Source organism: Triticum aestivum, chromosome 1D (genome assembly GCF_018294505.1).
Source record: "Triticum aestivum cultivar Chinese Spring chromosome 1D, IWGSC CS RefSeq v2.1, whole genome shotgun sequence".
Classification (NCBI taxonomy): domain Eukaryota; kingdom Viridiplantae; phylum Streptophyta; class Magnoliopsida; order Poales; family Poaceae; genus Triticum; species Triticum aestivum.
In genome coordinates this window covers 498,496,968-498,522,787 of record NC_057796.1, presented here as the reverse complement: position 1 = coordinate 498,522,787, position 25,820 = coordinate 498,496,968, and positions in this window count along the sequence as shown.

Here is a 25,820-nt window from a genome sequence, read left to right as displayed (position 1 = left end):
TCTCCTGTCATTTATTTTTCAGCCACCTGCTATCTGCTACTTTTACAGTGCACTAGTTCTGCACACACTTCACCCTTACTCTCACTATTGTGTTTTTATGAAAGGGTATTTCAGACTCTGCTGCCATGAGAGAAGCCAAAAAGAAAAGAGAGAAGTCGCTCCAGCTTCGTATGCGGGTAGGCAAGACACGTTACAGCGCTATAGGGTGCAGTGTTAGCAGATGGAGACGGTAAACGTAGCTCTGGAGTTGATGACCTCGCTCGCAATGAACCACCATCCCAGGTGCTTGCTTTAACTTCGCGGTGTCATATGTGGTTGCATGTTCCATATGGTGTCTAGCTTGTATTCGAAAGGCCTAAGTCGGTAAGATAAGGAAAGATATTTTTTACATGAACCACCATCCCGTGAGCACCAGAAGACAAATAGCTAGTCAGGGCACTAGCCGAGCCAGTGACAAGCCCAGCAAAGATAGGCATCACCTGGAAGCCAACTAAAAAGCTGCGATGGTGGCGAAGCAGCCCGCCTCCCACCAGGCTCTCAGGTCCTAGATGATCATGCTCACCACTCCAGCCGGATGTCTAGCTTGTGTTGCTTCCACTTTGGTTAAATTGCATCTGCTTAGCTTACACATTATACCTTTGAGTATGACATGCCTTTCTATTTTTGGTACATACTAGTACATCTGTGTATTAACCATGTTCTTACATCAAACTAATGTTCTTGTGTATCCCTCATCAATCACTTATGACGAGGCAGGCAGGCAAGGGGACTACTCCTCATTTAAAGAATGCAGCGTCAGCCTCCCGACATGATTCTCAAGAAACAGAAATGCTAGATGAAGATAGTGAACGTAGCTCTGTAGTTGATTACAGCATTTCCCCTACACTAGCATCGCAGGTGCTTGCTCTAACTTGGCAGCATGATATGTGGTTCCATGTTGCATATGGTGTCTAGATTGTAATTCTTCCAATCTGGTTAAACTGCATGTGCTAGTCTGCTTAGCTTATACATTATACCTGCTAATGTGACATGCCTTCCTGTATTTAGTACATAGTATATCTGTCTATTAAGCATGTCCTTACATAAAACTATTTTTTTTGTATCCCGCATCAATCAACATGATGAGACACCTTTAGTATATGCAGTGCGATATTAGTTGCATCTTTCATATGATTTATAGCATGCGTTGCTTCTAATTTGTTGAAATTCCATTTATGATGGGACGCTTTTAACTTGGCAGAGTCATATTGGTTGCATCTTTCATGTGGTGTCTAGCTTGCATTGCTTCTTATTTGCTGGAATGGTTTCTGCTTAGTTTACACGAACAGTTGTGAACATGCCATGTCGTCCTGTTTTTCGTACATATTCCATCCTGGTATCATGTGTTTGCCTTACATCAAAGTAGTGATTGTCAGTATCATGCATGAATGAGTTCTGAAGAGAGAATTTTATTGCTTTTTCTTGTCGGTTTTACTTGACAATTCAAAATCAATAAAGCGGAAGGAAGTTAGCAAGGCAGCGGATAAAGGTGCTCCTTCCGAATGGAGGGCCTCTATAGTTTCTACTCCTCCACACCCCCAAGATGATTTCCAAGACAACACATGCATAGACACTCAACAAAGCTGTGTTTATGATGAGCACGTCTCCCCTAGTGCAGCATCACTGGTGCTCCCTCTAACTTGGCACTGTTATATGTGGTTGCATGTTATGTGTGATGTCTAGCTTGTATTGCTTCTAATTTTGTTGAATTCCATCTACTTACTTTACACATTATACTTGAATAAGACACGTGTTCCTGTTTCTAGAACATACAATATCTGTCTATCACACCATGTTCTTACATCAAATTACTACTGTTGTGTAAACTACAACAATCACTTATCATAAGACATGTTTGACTTCGGAGTGTGATATAGGTTACATCTCACATTCTTTTCTAGCTTGTACTACTAATTTGTTGAAATGGCACTTATGACGAGACAGTTTTAACTTGGTAGAGTGATATTCGTTGCATCTTTCATATGGTGTCTAGCTTTCATTGCTTCTAATTTGTTGAAATGCCTTCTCCTTAGTTTACACATCATAAGCTGTGAATATGCAATGCTGTGAATATGATATGACACTAATGACGAGAGACCTCTAACATGGTAGTGTGATGTTGTTTGCATCTTGCATATGATTTATTTCTTGTACTGCTTCACATTTGTTTAAACGCCATTTATGATGAGACACTGTTAACTTGGCAGAGCGATATTTGTAGCATCTTTCATATGGTGTCTACCTTCCATTGCATTGCTTCTAATTTGGTGAAATGTCTTCTTCTTAGTTTACACATCATAGTTCTGGTTATCTCTTCCGTCCTGCTTTTCATACATATTACATCCTCCTATCATGTGGTTGTCTAACATCAAAGTTCAGTTCATCTGCATCACGCATCAATTTGTTCTGAAGAACTAAATTGTTATTCGTTTTTCTTGTCGGCTTGACTTAACATGGCACAGAGAAAGAGGAAGAAACACAGAATGGCAGGGAATGAGAAGCGGATGAATCCTGCAGATTCTGCTGGTACTGATGGTGCAATAGAAGGTCAAAGTCCAGCGGAAAATTCTAAAAACACGGCATCCCATGCTACACGAGTTGCAAAAAAAGCCAAACAGAAACAAATAGCTGCCACCAAACAAGCAGAGACAACACTAGTTCTTGCAACACCTACCACAGTACTACCAGCTGCACGACTTACTCGTGCGTCAACTGAGCTAGCAGCACGTTCCCAAGCTCCCTTGCCACCTGACACTACTTCCCAAGCACTCTTGACACAAGACGAGTTGGCAATATCAGATGAACCTTGTGAGCTTCAACAGCAAGAAGGTAGTTGCTGGAGTCAAGTTACAGTTGCATGCTTCTTTATATGTAGTCTCACAGTTTGATGTACACTAACACTTCCTATGTTCGTTGTTGGACTAGCACCTAGGCGTAAGAGGAAACAAACATCAGGGATAATGCTCGGTAGGTTAACTAAATCTAGAGGAGGAAGAATGGAGATCCATTTTGAGGCAGGTTTAAAAAGGCCACGTGATGCTACAGAGTCAGCCAAGTTAGTATCAGAGGCAGCGGTTGCCGTTAGGTGTCATGTACGTATCCTCCCAACATGGATTCAGTACAGGAATGACAAATACGAAACCCAGTTCAACACCTTCCTCGACCATTTATCTGTAAGTATGGTTATGTATGGAAACTAGTAATATCGTCTTGCTCTGTCCCATACTTTCTAGGTTGCTGATAATGAGACTCCCATAATTTTCAACAGATGAGGTCCAGGTTGGATAGCCAAGATGATGCAACCAGACAAGCTTGCACCCATGTTTTCAAGTCTGCTCTGCGACAGTATCGGTATAACTTGAGGAAAACTCACTTTGAAGGCAAGGCTAACAGTGAACTTTCCCAAACATCTCGAGTGGAAAATATATCGGATGAAGACTGGAGGGGCCTTGTTAAACACTGGTCTGATCCGAAGTATCAGGTACATTATATATATGTTATCAGATCACATGTTGAAGTCCTATTTACGCATGTGCCACACAAATCTATCTTCTTGTAGGTGAACTGTTCAAAGAACAAGGCTAACCATATGAAAGTTAAATTCCAACAGACGACAGGATCTCGTAGCTATATTGCACACTGCGAGGCTCTTGTAATTAGCTGTTGTTTCACTCTTTTCGCTGTACCATATTATCAGATCTATATTGACTTGTTCGAAATGCAGAGGAAAGCCCGCAAGGACCAAAAAGTACCTGAACCAAATGTTGTGGAAATCTTCAAGGACTGTCACACCAGCAAGAAGAAGGGCATGACTACACCAGTCAAAGCTGCTGTTGTAAGTCCTTAATCCTCATGCCTTTTAACTACTACTTACTCTGACTTGTGCCTTGAACTGCATGGTTTGCAGCCAATGTCTATTACTCTTTTCAATTTTATACACAATTGTCTTAGCATATCATTGCACCTTACAAGGTTTAAAAGAGAGGAGTGATGTTCCTTTGATCTTGACCCGTAATCTAGTTCCGTGCTGGACTTGCCCACACAACGTTACAATTGCCTGTTTGTCTGTTCACGGTTGTTTTGTGATATGAATGATGTCATACTATGCTTACCGTATTATAAACTTCATCTCTTCATCCTTAGCCCTCAATACAATGTGAAGAAATAGACAATACATTAGCGATGGTACATGGTCATATGTTTGGAACCTGGTTTTATTATGTACTTTGCAATAAAATACAACTAATATTTTACATGGGTTCACCAGAATAAGTTTTGTATATAGACCAAAGCTATTTTGTTTGGTTTTGCTGCCTCCTTAATATCTTTTGTTCTGGTACTACTAATGTAAAACCTCAACTTTTCAGCGAGCTATGGAAAAAATGGTGGAACCGCCACCTTCTGAAGGTGGCGAGGCAACTATAACCGCAATGTCAGCTCTTGCTGCAATGGGTCAGTACCTGTCCACTAACAGTGCCAAAAGCACGTTCCTGCGTAATACTGGGTTGGTTGTTAAGGCAATATCGTCCAAACTGCCTCATGATCAAGATATGCAAGCTCAAAGCAATGTTGTATCTGCGCTCCAGACACAAGTCCATTCCCTAACAGAGACCCTTTGTGAAACAAGGAGAAACATTGCTCAATGTCGTCAAGATATGCATGGTTTTGAAACGAGACTATCAGACATTTGCTATGTTGTTCAGGAACCTAGGGGAAATGAAGGCGAGGGTTATGGTGCTCCATCGGACAATACAGCATGAAAACGTAACAGTCAGGTCAAATGAACTGAGCTTTTGAACTTCTGGTGGTGCATTTATCTGCTAGACTGTTAAGTTTTATGCCAACCTTCCTTTTGTTATATAGTTGTAATTTGTTTTGGTGCGATACAAAATTTATTCTTAACGTGCAGCCACCGACTGAAGAAAATAGCAAGCCATTTTTGTATAGTGTAGGGTGTTCCCTATATTTGCACTGGTGGCGATCTTTGATGCCGAGTGGATGTAATATGTGCAATCGCCTTAATAGCCTAGCGTTAGTTTCGGCCTTATTTATTTCCTAGTCTTCTTTTTCCCTGGTTTGCTAGTGGCCGCAACTACCATGGGCCATATACGGGCCGTAGGATCCATGGGTCTCCTACGGGCCATCGATAAATGGGCCTGTAATCGGTGGGCCTCGGGCCATCAGATAAATGGATCTACATGGGTCGTAATCGGGCGTAATTGGTATCGGCCCAGCACGGTAACAGGCCGTTAACAGGTCGTAGGACAGCAAAGGCTTAATTCTGTCACAGGCATAATGGTCGTTAATGGGCCAGAATATAGGACGGGTTGGAAACGGTGCAACGGGTTAACAGGCCAGAAACGGGCCGACTCTTGCCATGGGCCGAATTTGGCCCATTAGGGTAATAGGCCAGTAACGGGCCGACTCTTGCCATGGGCCGAATTTGGCCCATTAGGGGAACAGGCCAGTAACGGGCCGACTCTTGCCATGGGCCGAATTTGGCCCATTAGGGGAACAGGCCAGTAACGGGCCGGAAGTAATCGAGGGCCGAAAAGGAGCCCAAGAACGTATGGGCCGTCAATAGGCCGAAAGCTAAGACGGCTGGAAACGGCCCATGTAAATCACGGGCCGTTAACGGGTATAAAGAAAATTACTGTTCATTATGGGCTAGAGTCACCGTGGGCCTGTAAAGGGCCGAAAGATACGAAGGCCTCATATGGGCCGAAAGACGTCGTGGGCCATACATGGGCCGAAAGTGAAATGGGCTGGTTTTATATTCGACGGCCCACATGACGTTGTTGGGCCGATTTCCTTTAGGGCCTAACGGGCCGTGAGTTAACGGGCCGTAAAATGGGCTATTTGCGAAGAGACCATTAACAGGCTTTTCATGGGCCAGCCCGTTAACTTTTGACCAAGTCAAACGGGCCGGCTTTGTAAGCTAAATGGGCCAGTGGTGGGCCGTGGCACGTGTCGACATATCATAGGCGCCTATCTGACCCACTGACGAGCTGACACGTGTTTCAACCGGCCAATAAGAATTTTACACGTGGAAATTTCCCATTGGTCGGGGCTGTTAATGGTTATCGGATCCAAAACCCGACCCGATAGCTTAACGGCGTTCCGTTACGGTGGATGCCACGTGTCGGTCACCCTTGACGAAAGCACTTCTGTGACGCGCGATTTATCGTCATGGAAGTGGACACTTCCGTGATGATAATTTTGGTAATGTCATGGAACACCTCCACGACAGCACAGGTATGACTATCTTGATTCTGTCATAAAATCGTCATGGATGTACATGCATGACAAAAAACACGACCTACTGTGACAAACACGTATCATCACGGAAGTGTATTTTTTTGTAGTGATACTCTAAAACTCGCAAGATAAGCGTGAGTGCCATGGATGGCCTTCTCGTAGAGAGACAGGAGCGTATCCATAGTGGTATATTGATATGGTGAATATGTGGACTCGTGTGCGCCACCTCAAAAGAGTTACTTGCAGTCATAGTTTAGGATAGCCACTGAGTCAAAGCTGGCTTGCTGCAGTCAAACTCCACCACCCCCTTTGTTGATACTGATGCATATGTAGCTAGTTCTGATGTAAGTCTTGCTGGGTACATTTGTACTCACGTTTGCCTATTTTATGTTTTGCAGAGAGACGTCAGTCTCGCTAGTAGTTCTGCGTGGACTTCGACGTTTAGCTTGTTACCTCAGGTACGATCTTGTACCCTTGGGAGGGTCTTGTAGATAGTCAGGCTTCTTAGCCTTTTTTCATTTGTAGTTGTCTGTACTCAGACATGTTTATGCTTCCGCTCGATGCTTGTATGATGTGTATGTTGGGTCATGAGACCATGATTGTAATACTTGGCTCCTCGGAGCCTAATGAATAAATACTTGAGTCATAGACTTATGTTGTGATGCCATGTTGTATTTACACATATCGAGCATATTGTGTGTATGATTGAAATGCTTGGTATGTGTGGGATCCGACAACCTAGTTGTTTATCCATGGTAGCCTCTCTTATGGGGAAATGTAGTCTTGTGCTTCCATGAGCCATAGTAGTCCGCTACAGCCCGGTTCACCGGAGTCCTGCTAGCCCAGCACTACTACTCCGAAACACTTGACTAGCCGGCATGTGATTCACTTTGTTCCTGTGTCTGTCCCTTCGGGGAAATGTCACGCAGTGACATCCGGAGTCCTGCCTAGCCTGCTACAGCCTGGTTCACCGGAGTCCTGTTAGCCCAGTGCTACAGCCCAGATTCGCACGCTGCTGACCGACATGCTCGATGTTGATTCATGTATGCCTGTCCCCGTAAGTTAGTGCCACTTTGGGTTCACGACTAGTCATGTCAGCCCGGGTTCTCTTTCATATGGACGCTAGCGACACTATCATATACGTGAGACAAAAGGCGCAAACGGTCCCGGGCCATGGTAAGGCGACACCCGAGGGAATACCGTGCGTGAGGCTGCAAAGTGATATGAGGTGTTATTGGTTAGATCGATGTGACTTGGAATCGGGGTCTTGACAGTACCGAACACACGGCACCTCCGAGTTCAGCACACGTTCAGCTCGGTGACGTCCCACGAACTCACGATCCAGCAGAGCTTCGAGGGAGAGTTCCGTCAGCACGACGGCGTGATGACGGTGATGATGATGCTACCGACGCAGGGCTTTGCCTAAGCACCGCTACGATATGACCGAGGTAGATTATGGTGGAGGGGGGCACCGCACATGGCTAAAAGATCAACTGATCAACTTGTGTGTCCATGGGGTGCCCCCCTCCCCCGTATATAAAGGAGTGGAGGAGGGGGAGGGTTGTCCCTCTACTATGGCGCGCCCTGGGGAGTCCTACTCCCACCGGGAGTAGGATTCCCCCCCCCCCCTTCCAAGTAGTAGGAGTACGAGAGAAGGAAGGGGAAGAGAGAAGAGAAAGAAGGAGGGGAGCCGCCCCTCCCCTTGTCCAATTCGGACTAGGCCTTGTGGGGGCGCGCGGCTTGCCCTAGGCAGCCGCTTTCTCTTTCCCCTAAAGCCCAATAAGGCCCATATACTCCCCGGCGAATTCCCGTAACTCTCCGGTACTCCGATAAATACCCGAACCACTCAGAACCTTTCCGATGTTCGAATATAGTCATCCAATATATCAATCTTTACATCTCGACCATTTTGACACTCCTCGTCATGTCCCCGATCTCATCCGGGACTCCGAACTACCTTCGGTACATCAAAACACATAAACTCATAATACCGATCGTCACCGAACGTTAAGCGTGCGGACCCTATGGGTTCGAGAACTATGTAGACATGACCGAGACACGTCTCTGGTCAATAACCAATAGCGGAACCTAGATGCTCATATTGGTTCCTACATATTCTACGAAGATCTTTGTCGGTCAAACAGCATAACAACATACGTTGTCCCCTTTGTCATCGGTATGTTACTTGCCCGAGATTCGATCGTCGGTATCTCAATACCTAGTTCAATCTCGTTACTGGCAAGTCTATTTACTCGTTCCGTAATGCATCATCCTGCAACTGACTCATTAGTTACATTGCTTGCAAGGCTTATAGTGATGTGCATTACCGAGAGGGCCCAGAGATACCTCTCCGACAATCGGAATGACAAATCCTAATCTTGATCTATGCCAACTCAACAAGTACCATCGGAGACACCTGTAGAGCACCTTTATAATCACCCAGTTACGTTGTGACGTTTGGTAGCACACAAAGTGTTCCTCCGGTATTCGGGAGTTGCATAATCTCATAGGCATAGGAACATGTATAAGTCATGAAGAAAGCAATAGCAATATACTAAACGATTAAATGCTAAGCTAACAGAATGGGTCAAGTCAATCACATCATTCACTAATGATGTGATCCCATTAATCAAATGACAGCTCATGTCTATGGCTAGGAAACTTAACCATCTTTGATTCAACGAGCTAGTCAAGTAGAGGCATACTAGTGAGACTTTGTTTGTCTATGTATCCACACATGTACTAAGTTTCCGGTTAATACAATTCTAGCATGAATAATAAACATTTATCATGATATAAGGAAATATAAATAACAACTTTATTATTGCCTCTAGGGCATATTTCCTTCACCTCCTCCCTTCCGATAGTCAACACGCTCCGTGCTATGAGTACTGACTCTACTCCTACCGTAGAGCGTCACGTACCACATTCCATGAGCATTATTGAGGATATTCAGGTCAGTGCTTCTTCATTGATCCTTCATGGTCCTGCATATTTGCATTTCAACATGAATGACGTTTGCATTGCCATATTGTAGACTCAAGTAATTGACACCGAGAAAGAACGAGATGAAAACTGGGCCAAGCTGAAGGCACAAGATGATCTAGTGAAGTCTTTACAACATATGGTGGCCAATCTTTATTCCATGCAAGGCCAACCAGTGCCAGAGATGCCACTGACGCCAGAGTGGAACATTGTGAGTTTCGTTCAAACTATTTCTATCACCATTTTCGGCATTACCATATGCATTCATCTCACTATTGGGTCAATCCATCACAACTCAACCCATCACAAGGGTCGAACAATGTTCCGATAGTTCCACCTCAAGTTGGTGGAGTTGGGGCAGCAAACGGAATGATGCCTTCTAATGTTGATGTTATCACTCCGGTTGGTGGAGTTGGGGCAGCAAACGGAATGATGCCTTCTAATGTTGATGTTATCACTCCGATCTCCAAAATTGCGTGAACTTCATGTTATGTTATGTTTGAAATTGTTCCTTGTTTGTTGAGAACGCTTGCATCTTGAGACTTGTAAACTTGTGGTAGTCGAGTGTCTTCACTACTATTTCACCTTTTATGCACTATTGCTTTTATGTGGAATGTTTTTCAGAATCATTGCTTCTTTTGTTCAATGATGCCTATATGTGACATGTTCTATGTGTGATGAACTATATGCTGCTGCCGTATATATTTCGTTGCAGGAAAGAAACAGAAATGAAAAAGACAGTTGGGCACACCTGGACAAGCATGCACCCTTTACTGTGAGGCCTCTCGGTAAAAGTTTACCAACCAGTAGAACCTGACACCTTTACCGAGAGGCCTCTCGGTAAACGATAATAACCTGTGGTGCCCCTAACAACTTTACCGAGAGGGCTCTCGGTAAAGAGAAAAGGATTGTCGAGCGTGGCTCTCGGCAAAGTTGGCCCTCGGCCTGCTGATATGTCCATTTGCATCATGCTTTTATATCAATATTTATTGCATTATGGGCTGTTATTACACATTATGTCACAATACTTATGCCTATTCTCTCTTATTTTACAAGGTTTACATAAGGAGGGAGAATGCCGGCAGCTGGAATTCTGGGCTGGAAAAGGAGCAAATATTAGAGACCTATTCTGCACAACTCCAAAAGTCCTGAAACTCCACGAAAGTTATTTTTGGAAATAATAAAAAATATTGAGCGGAAGAAGTACGTCAGAGGGGGCCCCACCTGGCCACGAGGGTGGGGGCGCGCCCTACCCCCTGGGCGCGCCCCCCTGCCTCGTGGGCCCCCTGTTGGCCCTCCGGTGCCCATCTTCTGGTATATGAAGTATTTCGTCCAAAGAAAAATCATAAGCAAGCTTTTGAGACGAGACTCCGCCGCTACGAGGCGGAACCTTGGCGGAACCAATCTAGGGCTCCGGCAGAGCTGTTCTGCCGGGGACACTTCCCTCCGGGAGGGGGAAATCATCGGCATCGTCATCACCAACGATCCACTCATCGGGAGGGGGTCAATCTCCATCAACATCTTCACCAGCACCATCTCCGCTCAAACCCTAGTTCATCTCTTGTATCCAACTCTTGTCTCCAAGTCCGGTATTGGTACCTGTAGGTTGCTAGTAGTGTTGATTACTCCTTGTAGTTGATGCTAGTTGGTTTATTTGGTGGAAGATCATATGTTCAGATCCTATATGCATATTAATACTCCTCTGATTATGAACATGAATATGCTTTGTGAGTAGTTACGTTTGTTCCTGAGGACGTGGGAGAAGTCTTGCTATTAGTAGTCATGTGAATTTGGTATTCGTTCGATATTTTGATGAGATGTATGTTGTGTCTCCTCTACTGGTGTTATGTGAACGTCGACTACATAACACTTCACCATTATTTGGGCCTAGAGGAAGGCATTGGGAAGTAATAAGTAGATGATGGGTTGCTAGAGTGACAGATGCTTAAACCCTAGTTTATGCGTTGCTTCGTAAGGGGCTGATTTGGATCCATATGTTTCATGCTATGGTTAGGTTTACCTTAATCCTTTTGTTGTAGTTGCGGATGCTTGCAATAGAGGTTAATCATAAGTGGGATGCTTGTCCAAGTAAGTGCAGCACCCAAGCACCGGTCCACCCACATATCAAATTATCAAAGTACCGAACGCGAATCATATGAACGTGATGAAAACTAGCTTGACGATAATTCCCATGTGTCCTCGGGAGCGCTCTCCTTTATATAAGAGTTTGTCCAGGCTTGTCCTTTGCTACAAAAAGGATTGGGCCACCTTGTTGCACTTTATTTACTTTTGTTACTTGTTGCTCGTTACAAATTATCATATCACAAAACTATCTGTTACCTATTATTTCAGTGCTTGCACAGAATACCTTGCTGAAAACCGCTTATCATTTCCTTCTGCTCCTCGTTGGGTTCGACACTCTTACTTATCGAAAGGACTACGATAGATCCCCTATACTTGTGGGTCATCACCTACTGTCGTGGTCCCACATGTCAGGAGGTGACACGTGTCAGCCTCCTACTGGTTCTCTTTGCCGAGAGCTGCTCTCGGCAAAGTTGGCCCTCGGCCTGTTCTCTTGGTTCCACATGTCAGGAGGAGACACGTGTCAGCCTCCTACTGGTTCACTTTGCCAAGAGTGGCCCTCGGCAAAGTTGGCCCTCGGCCTGCTGTCGTGGTCCCACTTGTGAGGAGGCGACACGTGTCAGCCTCCTACTGCAGCTCTCGACAAAGTTGGCCCTTGGCCTGTTCTCTTGGTCCGACATGTCAGGAGGAGACACGTGTCAGCCTCCTACTGGTTCACTTTGCCGACAGTGGCTCTCGGCAAAGTTGGCCCTCGACCTGTTCTCGTGGTCCCACATATCAGGAGGAGACACGTGTCAGCCTCCTACTGGTTCACTTTGCCGAGAGTGACTCTCGGCAAAGTTGGCCCTCGGCCTGTTGTCGTGGTCCCACATGTCAGGAGGCGACACGTGTCAGCCTCCTAATGGGTCTCTTTGCCGAGAGTGGCTCTCGGTAAAGTTGGCCCTCGGCTTGTTCTCATGGTCCCACATGTCAGGACACGACACGTGTCAGCCTCCTAGTATTTCTCTTTGCCGACAGGTGCTCTCGGCAAAGTTTACGTGGTCCCACATGTCTGGAGCTAACGGACTTATCCGTTAGCTGCTTTATTTTGCCGAGACGAGTTGTTTAGCTCTCGGCAAAGGCTTTGCTGAGTGCCCGTGTTCTGGCTCTCGGCAAATTCCTGTTTGCCGAAGAGGTGTACACCGGGTGGCTTTTGCCGAAGGTGACACTCGGCAAAGGCGTTGCCGGCGATTTTGGGCCTTTGCCGAGTGTCCGTGGCACTCGGCGTATAGGACGATTCCAGTAGTGCATGTACAATCAGATTTTGACAGACAAGCAGAAATAGTGCACCCTTTCCATGACCTCATCTCACAGGAATTTGAAAATTACCTTGAGAAAGACCGCATATATTTTGGCGGCTCAGCTCGGGGACGTGGGCGCCCTTCTGAATCCTGAAGAAGAAATCGATGATCTTCATTCCGATTGGGCGTTTTGTTCATTTTGTTTCTTTCCTGGTCGCCTCGTTGCGGATCAGGAGAGAGATCTCACGGTCATTGACGGCGCCCCATTCAGAATCGCGCGCGGGAGATGGAGGCGAGCACGAAAGCAAAGTGGCCGGCCGGTGCACCAAGGTTCACCTCACCTCTGCTGCGATCAGGACTAAGCGTGGACTAGCAATCACCGATTCACAATCCATCAGGTGCATCCTACTCCTAGTCCTAGCCATAATACTCCAACTTCAAGCGGACCAAAGCCCTAATTGATATAGACTATTTTATTTATAATCTCCATTGAATAATTAGCTAATTACATTAATGAGTATGCTGTATATAGCTAGTGCATCCATTAATTTTGCTATTTTCATTCTTTGTGTGCATGTATATGATCTGTTGTGTACTTGCAAATCATGTGTTCTACAAATCAGGATAGAAAGAGTTGATACATTGACTAGATAGCTCTTGAGAGTGACATGTTAGAGAAGATTGATTATAAATATATATATCACCGAAAAGAACACTAAAAGGATTTAATTTTTGGTTAATCAAAAATCAATTTTGAGGCCTCATATTGAGTTTTGCACTAGGGCCCCCAATTTCTGGAGACGACCCTGAGCAGAAGCGGTGCGGCTCCGGTGGCGAGCCGGGTGCCGCCGTCCGCTTCCGCCGCAGCTCCGGCAAAGTAGTCACCGCCGTCGATGGCGGCGCGCGGCGGCCCATGGGGTGGAGAAAGGGGAGCAGGAGGTGTGAGGTGGAGAGGGCGGTCCGGCGGTGGGCTCTTCCCCAGTCTCACCTCGGGAACTGCGGGCAACGCGACGGGAGAGGCAAGCGGTAGGAGGCTGATACGTCCATTTTTCATCATGCTTTTATATCGATATTTATTGCATTATGGGCTGATATTACATGTTATGTCACAATACTTATGCCTATTTTCTCTTACTTTACAAGGTTTACATAAGGAGGGAGAATGCCGGCAGCTGGAATTCTGGGCTGGAAAAGGAGCAAATATTAGAGACCTATTCTGCACAACTCCAAAAGTCCTGAAACTCCATGAAAGTTATTTTTGGAAATAATAAAAAATATTGAGCGGAAGAAGTACGTCACAGGGGGCCCCACCTGGCCACGAGGGTGGGGGGCGCGCCCCCTGCCTCATGGGCCCCCTATTGGCCCTCTGGTGCCTATCTTCTGGTATATGAAGTCTTTCGTCCGAAGAAAAAATCATAAGCAAGCTTTCAGGGCGAGACTCCGTCGCCACGAGGCAGAACCTTGGCGGAACCAATCTAGGGCTCCGGCAGAGCTGTTCTGCCGGAGACACTTCCCTCCGGGAGGGGGAAATCATCGCCATCGTCATCACCAACGCTCCTATCATTGGGAGAGGGCAATCTCCATCAACATCTTCACCAACACCATCTTCTCTCAAACCCTAGTTCATCTCTTGTATCCAATTCTTGTCTCCAAGTCTGGGATTGGTACCTGTAGGTTGCTAGTAGTGTTGATTACTCTTTTTAGTTGATGCTAGTTGGTTTAATTGGTGAAAGATCATATGTTCAGATCCATTATGCATATTAATACCCCTCTGATTATGAACATGAATATGCTTTGTGAGTAGTTACGTTTGTTCCTGAGGACATGGGAGAAGTCTTGCTATTAGTAGTCATGTGAATTTGGTATTCGTTCGATATTTTGATGAGATGTATGTTGTCTATCCTCTAGTGGTGTTATGTGAACGTCGACTACATGACACTTCACCATTATTTGGGCCTAGAGGAAGGCATTGGGAAGTAATAAGTAGATGATGGGTTGCTAGAGTGACAGAAGCTTAAACCCTAGTTTATGCGTTGCTTCGTAAGGGGCTGATTTGGATCAATATGTTTCATGCTATGGTTAGGTTTACCTTAATACTTTTGTTGTGGTTGTCGATGCTTGCAATAGATGTTAATCATAAGTGGGATGCTTGTCCAAGTAAGGACAGCACCCAAGCACCGGTCCACCCACATATCAAATTATCAAAGTACCGAACGCGAATCATATGAACGTGATGAAAATTAGCTTGACGATAATTCCCATGTGTCCTCGGGAGCGCTTTTCTCTATATAAGAGTTTGTCCAGGCTTGTCCTTTGCTACAAAAAGGATTGGGCCACCTTGCCGCACTTTATTTACTTTTGTTACTTGTTGCTCGGACAAATTATCCTATCACAAAACTATCTGTTACCTATTATTTCAGTGCTTGCAGAGAATACCTTGCTGAAAACCGCTTATCATTTCCTTCTGCTCCTCGTTGGGTTCGACACTCTTACTTATCGAAAGGACTAGGATAGATCCCCTATACTTGTGGGTCATCAAGACTCTTTTCTGGCGCCGTTGCCGGGGAGTGAAGCACCTTTGGTAGATGGAATTTGGTAAGGAAAAATTTATATAGTGTGCTGAAATTTACTGTCACTTGTTACTATGGAAAGTAATCCTCTGAGGGGCTTGTTTGAGGTATCTTCACCCCGAAGAGTAGAGAAAAGAGTTGCTCCTCAACCTACTAAACCTACTGAAAATGAAAATGTCCACTTTGAGATTCCTTCGGGTATGTTAGAAAAACTGCTAGCTAATCCTTTTGCAGATGGAACAAAGCATCCTGATGAGCACCTAATCTATGTGGATGAAGTTTGTGGATTATTTAAGCTTGCAGGTATACCCGGTGATTTTATTAAGAAGAAGGTCTTCCCTTTATCTGTGAAGGAAGATGCATTGACATGGTATAGGGTATGTGATGATACGAGATCATGGAACTACAACCGATTGAAATTGGAATTTCATCAGAAATTTTATCCTATGCATCTTGTTCATCGTGATCACAATTATATATGTAATTTTTGGCCTCGCGAAGGAGAAAGCATCGCGCAAGCTTGGGGAGGCTTAAATCAATGTTATATTCATGCCCCAATCATGAGCTCTCAAGAGAAATGATTATTCAAAATTTTTATGCTCGGCTTTCTGATAACAATCGCACCATGCTCGATACTTCTTGTGTTGGCTCTTTTATGATGAAGACTATTGAATTCAAATGGGATTTATTGGATATAATTAAACGCAAATCTGAATATTGGGATCTCGACAAAGGTAAGGAGTCAGGTATGACACCTAAGTTTTATTGTGTTAAATCGTTTCTGGATACCGATGTTTTCCGTAAGTGTAGCACTAAATATGGACTTGACTCTGAGATAGTAGCTTCCTTTTGTGAATCTTTTGCTGCTCATATTGATCTCCCTAAGGAGAAGTGGTTTAAATATCATCCTCCCATAGAAGTAAAAATAGCTGTACCTATTAAAGTTGAAGAAAAGACTATCACTTATAATGATCCTATTGTTCCTACTTCTTATGTTGAGAAACCACCTTTCCCTGTTAGGATAAAGGAACATGCTAAAGCTTCAACTGTGGTTCGTAAAAGAAATATTAGAACTTATACACCTCCTGAGCAAATTAAAGTTGAACCTAATATTGCTATTGTTAAAGATCTCTTGTATGATAATATTGATGGGCATGTTATTCATTTCTGTGATGAAACTGCTAGAATTGCCAAACCTTGTGCTAAAGATAAACATAGACCTGTGGTAGGCATGCCTGTTATTTCTGTTAAAATTGGAGATCATTGTTATCATGGCTTATGTGATATGGGTGCTAGTGCTATACCTATTGACTTATACAAAGAAATTAAGCATGATATTGCACCTACTGAGTTAGAAGATATTGATGTCACAATTAAACTTGCCAATAGAGATACTATTTCACCAATGGGAATTGTTAGAGATGTTGAAGTCTTGTGTGGGAAAACTAAATATCCTGCTGATTTTCTTGTTCTTGGTTCCCCACAAGATAGCTTTTGTCCCATTATATTTGGTAGACCCTTCTTGAACACTGTTAATGCTAGGATAGACTGTGAAAAGGATGTTGTTACTATTGGTTTGGGTGATATGTCTCATGAGTTCAACTTTTCTAAATTTAGTAGACAACACCGTGAGGAGGAATTGCCTAGTAAGGATGAAATAATTGGTCTTGCTTCTATTGTCGTGCCTCCTAGTGATCCTTTAGAACAATATTTGCTAGACCATGAAAATGATATGTTTATGAATGAAAGAAGGGAAATAGATGAAGTATTCATTAAACAGGAACCCATCCTGAAACACAATTTTCCTGTTGAAATCCTAGGGGATCCTCCTCCACCCAAGGGTGATCCCGTGTTTGAGCTTACACCGTTGCCTGATACTCTTAAATATGCTTATCTTGATGAGAAAAAGATATATCCTGTTATTATTAGTGCTAACCTTTCAGAGCATGAAGAAGAGAGATTATTGAAAACTCTGAAGAAGCACCGTGCTGCTATTGGATATACTCTTGATGATCTTAAGGGCATTAGTCCCACTCTGTGTCAACATAAAATAAATTTGGAGGAAGATGCCAAACCAGTTCGTGATCATCAACGACGGCTGAATCCTAAAATGAAAGAAGTGGTAAGAAAGGAAATACTAAAGCTTCTAGAGGCAAGTATAATTTATCCCGTTGCTGATAGTCAGTGGGTAAGTCCTGTCCATTGTGTCCCTAAGAAGGGAGGTATTACCATCATTCCTAATGATAAAGATGAGTTGATCCCGCAAAGAATTATTACAGGTTATAGGATGGTAATGGATTTTCGCAAATTAAATAAGGCAACTAAAAAAGATCATTACCCCTTACCTTTTATCGATCAAATGCTAGAAAGATTATCCAAACATACACATTTTTGCTTTCTAGATGGTTATTCTGGTTTCTCTCAAATACCTGTGTCAACCAATGATCAATCAAAGACCACTTTTACTTGCCCTTTCGGTACTTTTGCTTATAGACGTATGCCTTTTGGTTTATGTAATGCACCTGCTACCTTTCAAAGATGCATGATGGCTATATTCTCTGACTTTTGTGAAAATATTTGTGAGGTTTTCATGGACGATTTTTCTGTCTATGGATCCTCTTTTGATGATTGCTTGAGCAACCTTGATCGAGTTTTGCAGAGATGTGAAGAAACTAATCTTGTCTTGAATTGGGAAAAGTGCCACTTTATCGTTAATGAAGGTATTGTCTTGGGGCATAAAGTTTCTGAAAGAGGTATTGAAGTTGATAAAGCCAAGGTTGATGCTATTGAAAAGATGCCATGTCCCAAGGACATCAAAGGTATAAGAAGTTTCCTTGGTCACGCCGGTTTTTATAGGAGGTTCATTAAGGACTTCTCAAAAATTTCTCTGCCTCTAACTAATTTATTACAAAAAGATATACCATTTCTCTTTGATGATGATTGTGTACAAGCATTTGAAATACTTACGAAAGCATTGATTTCTGCACCTATTGTCCAGCCACCTGATTGGAATTTACCTTTTGAAATTACGTGTGATGCTAGTGATTATGCTGTAGGTGCTGTTCTAGGGCAAAGAGTTGATAATAAATTAAATGTTATTCAATATGCTAGTAAGACTCTAGACAATGCTCAAAGAAATTATGCTACTACTGAAAAAGAATTCTTAGCAGTTGTATTTGCGTGTGATAAGTTTAGACCTTATATTGTTGACTCTAAAGTAACTATTCACATTGATCATGCTGCTATTAAATATCTTATGGAAAAGAAATATGCTAAACGTAGACTTATTAGATGGGTTCTCTTGCTACAAGAATTTGATTTGCATATTGTTGATATAAATGGAGCTGAGAACCCCGTTGCAGACAACTTGTCTAGGTTAGAAAATGTTCTTGATGACCCATTACCTATTGATGATAGCTTTCCTGATGAACAATTAAATGTCGTAAATGCTTCTCGTACTACTCCATGGTATGCTGATTATGCTAATTATATTGTTGCTAAATTTATACCACCTAGTTTCACAAACCAGCAAAAAAAAAAGTTTTTCTATGATTTGAGACATTACTTTTGGGATGACCCACATCTTTATAAAGAAGGAGTAGATGGTGTTATTAGACGTTGTGTACCTGAGCATGAACAGGAACAGATCCTACGCAAGTGTCACTCTGAGGCTTATGGAGGACACCACGCTGGAGATAGAACTGCACATAAGGTATTGCAATCCGGTTTTTATTGGCCTACTCTCTTCAAGGATGCCCGTAAGTTTGTCTTGTCTTGTGATGAATGTGAAAGAATTGGTAATATTAGTAGACGTCAAGAAATGCCTATGAACTATTCACTTGTTATTGAACCATTTGATGTTTGGGGCTTTGATTATATGGGACCTTTTCCTGCCTCTAATGGTTACACACATATTTTTGTTGCTGTTGATTACGTTACTAAGTGGGTAGAAGCTATTCCAACTAGTAGTGCTGATCATAACACTTCTATTAAGATGCTTAAAGAAGTTATTTTTCCGAGGTTTGGAGTCCCTAGATATTTAATGACTGATGGTGGTTCACATTTTATTCATGGTGCTTTTCGTAAAATGCTTGCTAAATATGATGTTAATCATAGAATTGCATCGCCTTATCACCCGCAGTCTAGTGGTCAAGTAGAATTGAGTAATAGAGATCTCAAATTAATTTTGCAAAAGACTGTCAGTAGATCTAGAAAGAATTGGTCCAAGAAACTTGATGATGCATTATGGGCCTATAGAACTGCATATAAAAATCCTATGGGTATGTCTCCGTATAAAATGGTTTATGGAAAAGCATGTCACTTACCTCTCGAACTAGAACATAAGGCTTATTGGGCTATTAAAGAGCTCAATTATGATTTCAAACTTGCCGGTGAGAAGAGGTTATTTGACATTAGCTCACTTGATGAATGGAGAACCCAAGCCTATGAAAATGCCAAGTTGTTTAAAGAAAAAGTTAAAAGATGGCATGACAAAAGGATACAAAAGCGTGAGTTTAATGTGGGTGATTATGTATTGCTATACAACTCTCGTTTAAGATTTTTTGCATGAAAACTTCTCTCTAAATGGGAAGGCACTTACGTTATCGAGGAGGTCTATCGTTCCGGTGCCATAAAAATCAATAACTTCAAAGGCACAAATCCGAAGGTGGTGAACGGTCAAAGAATCAAACATTATATCTCAGGTAATCCCATAAACGTTGAAACCAATGTTATTGAAACCGTAACCCCGGAGGAATACATAAGGGACACTTTCCGGAACGGTTCAGACTCCGAAAAGGAATAGGTATGTGGTATGGTAAGTAAACCGACTCCAAAACAGTTTGTATGGCAATATTTCTCCGTTTTGGAATATTTAGAAAAATAGAAAAATAGGAAGCTGTCTGGGAAGGACACAAGGCCTCCACGAGGGTGGAGGGCGCGCGCTACCCTACTGGGTGCGCCCCCTACCTCGTGGGCACCTCGTGTGCTCTCCGGACTCCGTTTTCTTGCACGATATGTATTTTGGTCGGTAAAAATTCATTATATAATCTCCCGAAGGTTTTGACTCCTGTATCACGCAAATATATGTTGTTCTTGTTTCGAGTTGTTGCTGCTGCAGATTAGAGCAAGATGTCTTCTCAAGAGTCAGTCGGGGAGAGCCGAGTGTCTCATCTGGCATCGAGATCAAGGACAAACAGCGATGCTGACCACTTTGGGCCAGCAACGGAGGAAGAGATGGAGGCTGATTTGATGAGCATAGATGCCATGGACGAGGATCAAGAAGTCACTTCTCGCTTCTGAGCTGGATTCACGATGGGGAACTACAGAGCTCAGCTATTCCAAACTCGGTTATCCCTTCCAATGTTAGATTTCTTTCTTATGAAAATATGAAGAAGAGTGTCACTTGTTCTCCCGCAGCTATGCAACACCCTTGGGTGCAAGGAGCTTTAGCCATTACAGGAAAGCTTCGTAAGGAAATAATGGACCTAAAGCAGCAAGTCAATAAGCTCGAGGAGGAGAATCGTATCCTGAGGGGCATCATCGCCAAGAATATTACACCATCACCGAAAAAGGAGACATAATCATATGGGTATGGGCACTCCCCTTGGCAACTGCCAAGCTTGGGGGAGATGCCCCGGTATCGTATCACCACCACATCTCCTATCTTTACCGTTTTTCTTAGTTCAATCCTTTTAGTAGTATCTCGATCTAGTAGAATAAAGTTTTGGTATGATCTAGTTCTGAGTTTTGCTTTATGATCCTTCTATGTAATTGAGTCCGTGAGCTATATATAATAAAGATTAGTGTTGAGTCAAGGGCTTGATTATCTTGCTATGATCTTGAGTGAATAAAAGAATAGAGAAAAGAACAAAAAGAAATAAAGAGATCATATTAATCTTATTGAGAGTAATGATTTCACATAGGAAGAGTATGATGATTAAAAGTTGTTGGGAGTTGGCAAACATAGCTTTGGTCATTGTTGCAATTAATAGGAAGTAATAAAGAAAGAGGGGTTTCACATATAAATATACTATCTTGGACATCTTTTATGATTGGGAACACTCATTAAAATATGACATGCTAAAGAGTTGATGTTGCACAATGAAGACAACGTAATGGGTTATGTTTCCTTATATCTGAGATAAAGTATATTGTCATGGATCATCCAACATGTTGAGCTTGCATTTCCCCCTCATGCTAGCCAAATTCTTTGCACCAAGTAGAGATACTACTTGTGCTTCCAAAAACCCTTAAACCAGTTTTGCCATGAGAGTCCACCATATCTACCTATGGATTGAGTAAGATCCTTCAAGTAAGTTGTCATCGGTGCAAGCAATAAAAATTGTTCCTTAAATATGTATGATTGATTGGTGTGGAGGAAATAAGCTTTATACGATCTTGTGATGTGGAAGAAATAAAAGCGACGGACTGCATAATAAAGGTTCATATCACAAGGGGCAATATAAAGTGACGTTCTTTCGCATTAAGATTTTGTGCATCCAACCCTGAAAGCGCATGGCAACCTCTGCTTCCCTCTACGAAGGGCCTATCTTTTATTATTATCTTCTACCTTATGCAAGAGTCATGGTGATCTTCACCTTTCCTTTTTAAATTTTATCCTTTGGCAAGCACAGTGTGTTGGAAAGATCCTGATAGATATATCTAATTGGATGTGAGTTAGCATGAACTATTATTGTTGACATTACCCTTGAGGTAAAAGGTTGGGAGGCGAAACTATAAGCCCCTATCTTTCTCTGTGTCTGGTTCAAATTCCGTAACCACAAGTATTGCGTGACTGTTAGCGATTATGAAAGATTAAGTGATAGTTGAGTATGTGGACTTGCTAGAAAGCTCTGACATAGACTCTTTCTGATGTTATGATAAATTGCAATTGCTTCAATGACTGAGATTATAGTTTGTTAGTTCTCAATAAAGTTTCTGATTCATACTTTGCATTGTGAATAGATTATTACTTGAGCATAAGAAATCATATGACAATATCCATATATGTTGCTGTTATGAGAATAATCATGATGCCCTCATGTACGTATTTTATTTTATCAACACCTCTACCTCTAAACATGTGGACATATTTATTGTTATCGGCTTTCGCTTGAGGACAAGCGAGGTCTAAGCTTGGGGGAGTTGATACGTCCATTTTGCATCATGCTTTTATATCAATATTTATTGCATTATGGGCTGATATTACATGTTATGTCACAATACTTATGCCTATTTTCTCTTATTTTACAAGGTTTACATAAGGAGGGAGAATGCCGGCAGCTGGAATTCTGGGCTGGAAAAGGAGCAAATATTATAGACCTATTCTGCACAACTTCAAAAGTCCTGAAACTCCACGAAAGTTATTTTTGGAAATAATAAAAAATATTGAGCGGAAGAAGTACGTCGGAGGGGGCCCCACCTGGCCATGAGGGTGGGGGCGCGCCCCCTACCTCGTGGGCCCCCTATTGGCCCTCCGATGCCTATCTTCTGGTATATGAAGTCTTTTGTCCGAAGAAAAATCATAAGCAAGCTTTCAGGACGAGACTCCGCCGCCACGAGGCGGAACCTTGGCGGAACCAATCTAGGGCTCCGGCAAAGCTGCGCTGCCGGGGACACTTCCCTCCGGGAGGGGGAAATCATCGCCATCGTCATCACCAACGCTCCTCTCATCGGGAGAGGGCAATCTCCATCAACATCTTCACCAGCACCATCTCCTCTCAAACCCTAGTTCATCTCTTGTATCCAATTCTTGTCTCCAAGTCTGGGATTGGTACCTGTAGGTTGCTAGTAGTGTTGATTACTCTTTGTAGTTGATGCTAGTTGGTTTAATTAGTGGAAGATCATATGTTCAGATCCATTATGCATATTAATACCCCTCTGATTATGAACATGAATATGCTTTGTGAGTAGTTACGTTTGTTCCTGAGGACATGGGACAAGTCTTGCTATTAGTAGTCATGTGAATTTGGTATTCGTTCGATATTTTGATGAGATGTATGTTGTCTATCATGTGTTATGTGAACGTCGACTACATGACACTTCACCATTATTTGGGCCTAGAGGAAGGCATTGGGAAGTAATAAGTAGATGATGGGTTGCTAGAGTGACAGAAGCTTAAACCCTAGTTTATGCGTTGCTTCATAAGGGGCTGATTTGGATCCATATGTTTCATGCTATGGTTAGGTTTACCTTAATACTTTTGTTGTAGTTGCGGATGCTTGCAATAGAGGTTAATCATAAGTGGGATGCTTGTCCAAGTAAGGACAGCACCCAAGCACCGGTCCACCCACATATCAAATTATCAAAGTACCGAACGTGAATCATATGAACGTGATGAAAACTAGCTTGACGATAATTCCCATGTGTCCTCGGGAGCGCTTTTCTCTATATAAGAGTTTGTCCAGGCTTGTCCTTTGCTACAAAAAGGATTGGGCCACCTTGCTGCACTTTATTTACTTTTGTTACTTGTTGCTCGTACAAATTATCCTATCACAAAACTATCTGTTACCTATTATTTCAGTGCCTTCAGAGAATACCTTGCTGAAAACCGCTTATCATTTACTTCTGCCCTTCGTTGGGTTCGACACTCTTACTTATCGAAAGCACTACGATAGATCCCCTATACTTGTGGGTCATCAGAGGCGAAGAGGGAAGGTAAATAGCGAGAAGCTGGAGGTTACCGTTGGATAAAATTTTCCTCTCTGGCCTCGCCTCACCCCTTATCACCTTTGGGTTTCTTTCTTCTCTAGGAACTCACCCACCGCTTTTTCAAAATATTTTAGGTATATGATTGCATCTTAGTCCTTTTGGATTGTGGTTGTTGTTCTAAGATCTTTTGTAGGTAGGTGTCATTTAGAGCTTTAGATGTGTGATGGCTTTATTTTTTGGTCCTCTTGGGTTGTGGTTGGAGGGTGGGATCGTAATGCAGCCTCGGGTCATGTTGTGTGCGACGATAGATATATGATGCGCGAGGTTAACGGAGTAGTATAGGTTCGCGATGTCGCTCACCTCCTCATGGAAATGCGCGGGATGTTGATAAAGGTGTTCTTAGTGGTGTCGTGGCGCGAAGAGTTAGTGATATCACTTTTGACTATATCCCAGCAGCACTGATAAAATTTAGCAGGAATATTATCAGGCCCTGGAGCTCTGTTGATATCCATGTCAAACAGAGCATCTTTGACCTCTTCCTCAGAAAACTCTCTAATTAGGTCGACATATCTCTGGCCGAGAGTTTTTCATCATCCCCCCAAGTATCAGGATCTAGGTGAAACATGTTACCTGGGGCAGGGTCAACGAGGTCTTTATAAAAATTTGTGGCGTGGGCTAACAGATTATCAGTGCCCAATCTCCACCTCCCCACATTTGAGAGCATGGATTGTGTTTTTTTGTTTGCAGCCATTGGCTATTTTGTGAAAATAGTCTGTATTACGATCACCTCGAAGCAGCCAGCGTTCGTGAGACTGCTGAAGCCAGTAAATTTCTTCAGCAACCAGCAGCTCATGGAGCTCAAAGCAAATATCAGATTTCCTAGAGTATAGCTCGGGCGAGAGGGGGCCCTCCTCCTCTGCCTCTTCCAGCAGCTCTAGGTCAAGTCGTAGATCCTCTTTACGTCTTTTAGCATGTCCAAATTTATCCGAACCCCACCCCTTGAAATAAGATTTAAATCTTTTCAGCTTGATGTTTAGAATATCGATGGGCTCCGAGGCAGCAACCTTTCTATTCCAAATTTTAGCCACTAGGCCGAGGAATCTATCATCTTTTAGCCAGGATAGATCAAAGCAAAACTCTCAGGACTTAGTAGGTGCCCTCTTCTCCCCTCCAGGATAAAGCAGGAGGGGATTGTGGCCAGACAGCTCTCTTACCAATTTTCTCAAAGAAACTAAAGGAAACATATCCTCCCAGGAGTCAGACATTAACACCCTATCAAGGTTTTCGAGCGTGGGGTGGGATTGGTTGTTGGACCAGGTGTATTTACCACCACTCATGTAGATTTCTCTAAGGCCAAGAGTGTTAATGATTGAGTTGAAAAGATGAATAGATTTAGACCTGTGCAACTTTTTATTTTTCTCTCCAGTATGTCTTAAAATATTGAAGTCACCCCAACAATATAGGGGATGTCAGTGTTGTGGCAAAAGGTGGCCAGTTCCATTAGGAACTCTTCCCTGTGCTCCTCATGAGCAGATCCATATACCACTAGGAAACTCCAGATATTCTTGGTCCTAAAATCTCTAACATGCATTTGCAGAATATAATTCCCTTTAATGCATTTCAACAACTCCAGGTTGCTAATGCGAATACCACAAAGGATTCCCCCAGATTTCCCAATAGTAGGAATCCATTCCCAATGGAATGAGTTATAGGGATCAAGTTTTCTAAGAAGCTTAGGAGTAAAATCTTTCTTCAAGGTTTCTTGCAACCCAAGCAAATCAGTGGAATGGTCACTGATAATGTCAGAGAGGCAGGTGGCCATTCCCTTCTTGCCCACCCCTCTGCAGTTCCAAATGAGACCACTCATTTGGAATGATTAGTTTGTTTTCTGGTTCTGGTGACCCTACCAGAAAGTAGGGTAGAGTCACCTGACACACCAGCACCATCCTTCTTC